The sequence below is a fragment of the Saccostrea cucullata genome, unplaced genomic scaffold, assembly GCF_032062105.1.
Source record: "Saccostrea cucullata isolate Sc308-1 unplaced genomic scaffold, CSIRO_AGI_Scuc_v1 ctg10499, whole genome shotgun sequence".
NCBI lineage: Eukaryota > Metazoa > Mollusca > Bivalvia > Ostreida > Ostreidae > Saccostrea > Saccostrea cuccullata.
In genome coordinates, this window is record NW_026924071.1 from 1 (window position 1) to 6,130 (window position 6,130).

Here is a 6,130-nt window from a genome sequence, read left to right on the forward strand (position 1 = left end):
TCAATAGTGTAACCGTTTATCTTTATAAGCCGTTTTTTTTAATATATCTTTATCTACAGATAGATATATAAACTTCTCTCTTTTATGTGTCAGTTTAAATTGATATATTTAAAAACGGCTTATAAAGACAAACGGGATACATTATCGATACAAATTCTTGCGTATTAGAATACCAAAAATGGGGAAAAAGTGTGTCGAGCTAAGTTTTAAAAAAAGGAGAAATGAATTAAAGTACAATTCTTGATAAATATTTAATCTGAAAGTAACCCCAAACAGTCATTTAATTAATAAATCCCGTTTAAGTGCAAAAAAGTCAAGAATATGAGTATTGGTAAATAGCCTATTTCTCATTATTTAGAAGGGAAAGGCACATATTTTTTATCACTTTTTGTAATCATTTGGGTATGTCCTTCATCATATTAAAGATTGAAAACATTGTGACAAATTAAAGAAATATTTTCAAATTTAGGGTGCAAAATTGACTAAAAAATAGAGTTCATTTGACTATTTCTTTTAAATGGTGAACTTATCTTTTAAGTCAATTGAATAAAAAAGAAATTATTCTTGAGAAAAAAACTGTTTAATATTGTTCAATTAATGAAATCTACAAACGACGATGTTTGAGGAGGTATTTTGTGATTTTTCACACCCCTAAAATATTTGAAAATGTGAAGTCGGAATATGTAATTACTATACTTAGTTTCACAACCGGTGGTTTCCATGTAGATTTCCGATATGGAAACAACCAACTTGTGGTTTCCCGTAAGTTTCCCAAGATAGGAAACCATGTAAACATGCCTCAGTGGTTTCCATACAGATTCCCGACATGGAAGCCACCAATGTGCAGTTTCCCATGTTTCCCAGGCAGGGAAACTTTGAAAGTACATCTCAATGCTAACCACCTACCTTTTATTTTACAAAAAGTTAAATATTTAATTATGTTAACATATTTTTACCAATTATAGAAATATTTCAAAAGTGTTTACATGCTGTATCAAAATAATTAACTTCAAACAGTTAAAATAACTAGTTGTGTATTTCTATGTGATTAATTCAATATTTCAGCACCGTGAACGCAATTCAATTTTAATTTAATTTTATTGAACTGAATTATATTCGATTGAATTAAATTTTGAATTTGATTTATCACATGAGTTTTGGTAAACTCGTATAAAATGCGTGAAGTGGAATGGAAAAAAAGTAAATGGATGCAGTCAAATAGAAATCAATCATTTCCGATCCCACTTTCTTGAAGCTGTCTATGATGAATGTTCCTTTGAAAAAATGGAAGAGCTAAGAAAGGGTACATTTAATGAAATTATTTACAGAAAAGGTTTACTAAAAAGATCGATTAAAAAGTAAATAAAGAAATATGTCAAGTTATGATTACTGATTAAGGACAGGTGAAACGTTCCTCAATAAAATAATTAAATTCTTTCCAATATTTTGAAATGGACATTGAAGAATTATTTTTACATAATTACATGTTTTCACAAGACATCAAGGTACCTTACCAGGAATTTTTGTTAGATACCAGAGGTTGGCATTTCTTATACACCGGGGTAATCCGTCAGGAAAAAAAAATACTTCAGTTGGTTTGTCAAAATTACATTTTTAGTGTTTCGATGTTTTAAATACAAGTTTAGAAAGTGATAAAGATTTTGTTTTAATATGAATTATTAGAGAGGTTGAGATCTTAAACGTGTACGCGTACGTGTACGTGTACGGATAATTAGACGTACACGTACACGTTTTCGTATTTTGTTTGTTGAGATTTTAATGACGTGTAACGAGAACGTGTACGATTATTTCGCGCACTTTATTTTCGATGTCTTCAGAAATGACGTCATTTTCGTTGATGACGTTTCCGTAAATAATGGCAGATGCTTTGGAAATTCCTTGTCTATGTGAAGACGATGATTTGCTGCTCATCTCTACAATTAAGGAAGACGATGTCAAAAGTCAACAGCTAAATCTAGAAAATTTATCTGAAGAAGCTTTTTATTCATTCTTTCGATTTCAAAAGAATGATATTTCTCGACTTTGCGAGGCACTGTCCCTTCCAGACAAATTCGTATGCCCGAATGGTACTCGGGTGGCTTCTACAGAGGGTGTCATGATACTGCTTCGGCGCTTGTCATATCCGAATAGGCTTGATGACATGAAACCATTGTTCAACCGTTCGAAGTCAGAACTTTCATACATTTCAAATACTGTTTTGGATTACTTGTACCACAAACATTCGGGTAAATTTAGTGACCTGAATCAAAGTTGGCTGGACGAAGAACACCTTCGAATGTATGCTGATGCCATATCAGATATTGGTGGACCTCTCCCCAACTGCTGGGGTTTCATAATATGGAACCGTCAGGCCGATATGTTAGACCTTCGGCGAACCAAAACGTAGTCTACAGTGGACACAAAAGGGTGCATGGATTAAAATTTCAATCTGTGGTCATACCTAATGGTTTAATCGCAAACATGTATGGCGCCATGATTCTGCTATGCTACGTATGAGTGAACTACTTCCAAAACTTGAACAATGCATGACAATGAACGATGGTACAGTATTTTCTCTCTACGGCGACCTTGCTTATCCGTTGCGTGTGCACCTTATCACACCTTCAAAGGAGCTGTTCTCAGCAATCAGGAAAGAATATTTAATTGTAGAATATCAAAGCTCCGTTCTAGCGTTGAATGGACATTCGGAAAAATCCTCTCTCTGTTTGCTTTCGTTGACTATAAGAAAAATCAGAAACTATTTTCACAACCTGTGGCAAAGTACTATCTTGTAGCATCCTTGCTCACAAATTGCCACACCTGTCTGTATGGTAGTGTTACGAGCGAGTACTTTAATCTTCCACCTCCTACACTTGAGGAATACATGGTATAAAGTGTATGTGATATCGCTGTACATTTTACGAACCGTTACATGGTTCTATTTATTCTTAAACAATGTAGGTACATGTGTATATTGAAATAAAATTCTTTCGTTGTTATGCTTTTTACTGATTTCTTGTTCATGTTTTAAAAACATCAAGGAAATTTTAAGCATTTACATCGTATTTTATTACATGGCTAGCTAATTCCTGTGATGATCTATTTAAATATAAATTATATAAATATTTTGAGAAAAGCTAGCTAAATGCTAAGACAATCCATTTATTTATTTAAACATTTTGAGAAAAGTTCTAACATCATTTTGGTCTGCTGCTTTTCAGTCTCCAATCTTTGAAGCCTCTCCTGTTTCTACAGTTCAATCCGCTCCTTCTCCAAATTTAGCTGCTCTCGACGGAGTGAAAATTCCTCGTCTCTGGATAGTTTTTCCGTCTCTGCTTTTTCTTTCAAAAAGGATATCACACTTTGAACACTTTCTAGGCATTTTACTGTTATTTCGCTGGTCCTCGTCTAAGTAAAAATCAAAACAAAATAATCGATTAAGACATACATATATCATCAACGGAAAATAATTTTTCATTCAAGAGATTTTTTACCTTGTGATTACGCGAGACCAAGAAAGCCGGTAGGTTCCAGGTAGAAAAATATTTTAGATGGCGGCCGCCATAAATAGATTAACTACATATATGTAGATTGAATAGTTAACCTGCGGTCTTGGGGACCGCCAGAAGTTATATGGGTTCCGCCAGTTATTTAAGTAGCGGCTGCCAGAATTTTTTTACCTGGCTCTAACCAGCTTCCTTGCAAGAAATTCATTCTCGTAAAATAGTAAAAAATTTATACAGCAATTACTTCAATTTGCTAAAAGTTTGTCAAAAAAGTAAATGTCAAGACGTCAGTCTCGCAAAAATTTAGTTATCATACATAAAGATTGTTAACATACCATTTTTAAAGTTATTTCAGTTAATGGACTTTTATATCAAAAGCAACTAGCTAGGATGAATTTATCCTTGGATTTGAACGGAAGAAATAATTATGTAAAACACAACTATATGTAAATGGCAACTTTCATAGAGATTTATCATAATTATATGAAATAAAGTTACAAGAACTGTATGCGCATGTAAACAAAAAATATATAAATTACGTCATTCTCTCTCTCTCTCTCTCTCTCTCTCTCTCTCTCTCTCTCTCTCTCTCTCTCTCTCTCTCTCTGAAAAAAAACCTCACCACTTTTGGATGGTGTCAGGTTCTCGAGTGCCCGTTTACGCAAGACTCTTGCACATACTCTCTTCTTTTACTGCTTTGGATTTATCTTCCTTTTTTCTCCTCTTCATCGTTTGCTAATTCTATAATTTCATCCAAAAGCATTTCTTTCTCTCCATAGGTTTCATCTACACCAGATCTACAGTGATAATAACATTGCCAAAACGCACTGTGTTAATGATTTAAAATTAAAGTCTAAAAAGTAAATTCAAATTCTGAGTTAAGAAACAATCTATTTAGATACGTAGAACTTCTAAAGTTCTGTACATTACAGGTATGAAATGAACAGGAATAAAGACAAGCTTATTACATAACAACTATGTTCATTCTTAATTTAGATAATTTGTTGCATACTTTTTGAGAGAGGAGCTGTTAAACTTCTTCCTTTGGTCTATAAGAAGAAGAGTCCTTTCTCTAACCCTTCGTGCATCGATATTCCGGGATATAACTGTTGAAATATCTGCCCATTTCCCCCTTTCTTTGAAAGGGTTCCTGCTGATAACCTCTCTAAAGACAAGTTAGAACAAAAAAAAATGATTTACTGAACTAAAACTTTAAAAATGTATATTTATATTTTTCATACAATGTATTACATTTATCAATTCCTTTTAAAAAAAATAGTGAAAGTAAAAAAACACATAGATTAGATTAGAAACTTAAATAAATACGGTAGAAAAATTATTTAAAGGGTAAAAATAAAAATTTTGGTAAAACACATCTTTGACAATTGTCTAAAATGTTACAGTAGTAAAACTTAGGTATGTTTTTTCTGTTCGTTACAAACTTGAATTGTTTTCTTTTTTAAATTTAAGTAATTCTTACCTCAAAAGTTTTATGTCGTCTTGCTCTGAAAACCTAAATTGTTTTTTCCTTCCCGAATCCATGGTTAGATATACACCTTTTTGCACGTGATTGACTGAATGTACATATAACAGGCCCAATATCGGCTGAAAAAAAATCGTGGAAACCATTTTACTTAAAAGTAAATTTAGAAATTGAACTTGAAATGTTACCTTTGAAAAGATTTAAGTATATATGTCATCTATATGATCCATATTCGATATATTCCGGAAAGCTTCTATTAATGTACTGTAGTATAAAATACGATGCGCTTTCTAAGTGTGCGACAGCTCTGCAAGTTAGTAAACTGTTACCCCCCCCCCCCAACACACTTTTTTTAGAGTTTGAGGTCCTGGCCAATCAAAGTTTTACTGTTTACCAGGAGGTAAGAGATCAGTATAATTTTAAGTTTAATTACTAAACGTTGGGAAAGTTAACTCCTGCTTGGATGTTTTGCTTCGCGAAAAAAAAAATCAGTAATAAATACCCCCACCCCCCTGTAGTGCCACTTAACTTATTGGTACTTTTAAAAAGAAGGAGATAATTGGAACTGAATAGTAAAAATAATAAAAGATTTGAAAAGTAAACCTCATACAAGTAATAAAATCCCTGCTAAACGTGTCTTCATTTAGTGAGAGGTAATCGGGGTCTATGTTTCAACATTCAAGTTTTATGACACCATTTTGACTTGAGTTTGTAAATAAAACAACTTTAAAACACGTAGTTATGAAACTAAATATCCCGAATAAAGTATAACAATCAAAATTTCATACATGAATAGACGTATTTTTCTTATAAAAGCTACAAGTTTGTACTTACGTGTAGACGCCGCCCTACAAGTTGCAGGAACGTGTAGAGAACTTATCATCACTAAAACTGATGACGTAATACGCGAGGAATTTAGGGGATTCCCCTACTAGACGTACACGTACACGTACACGTATGAAATCTCAACCTCTCTAATATATTAATATAAACTGGTCATATTAGGGCATATTAGAATCATTCATCGAATTGGCTGGGGGTTAAATGTTATCATACTAATACTTAACTATTAATAGTGAATATTGCTTGTTAAATTATTATTTTTGTTATTGGGGATGGGTGGGTTGCTTTTCATTTGTCC

The 6,130-nt window shown here is 32.8% G+C and overlaps 1 pseudogene; it reads right to left on the bottom strand.

The window, feature by feature from the left end:
- Positions 1 to 3,162: 3,162 nt before the first annotated feature.
- On the bottom strand, positions 3,163 to 5,839 carry LOC134265644 (uncharacterized; annotated as a pseudogene).
- Between the last annotated feature and the right edge of the window lie 291 nt (positions 5,840 to 6,130).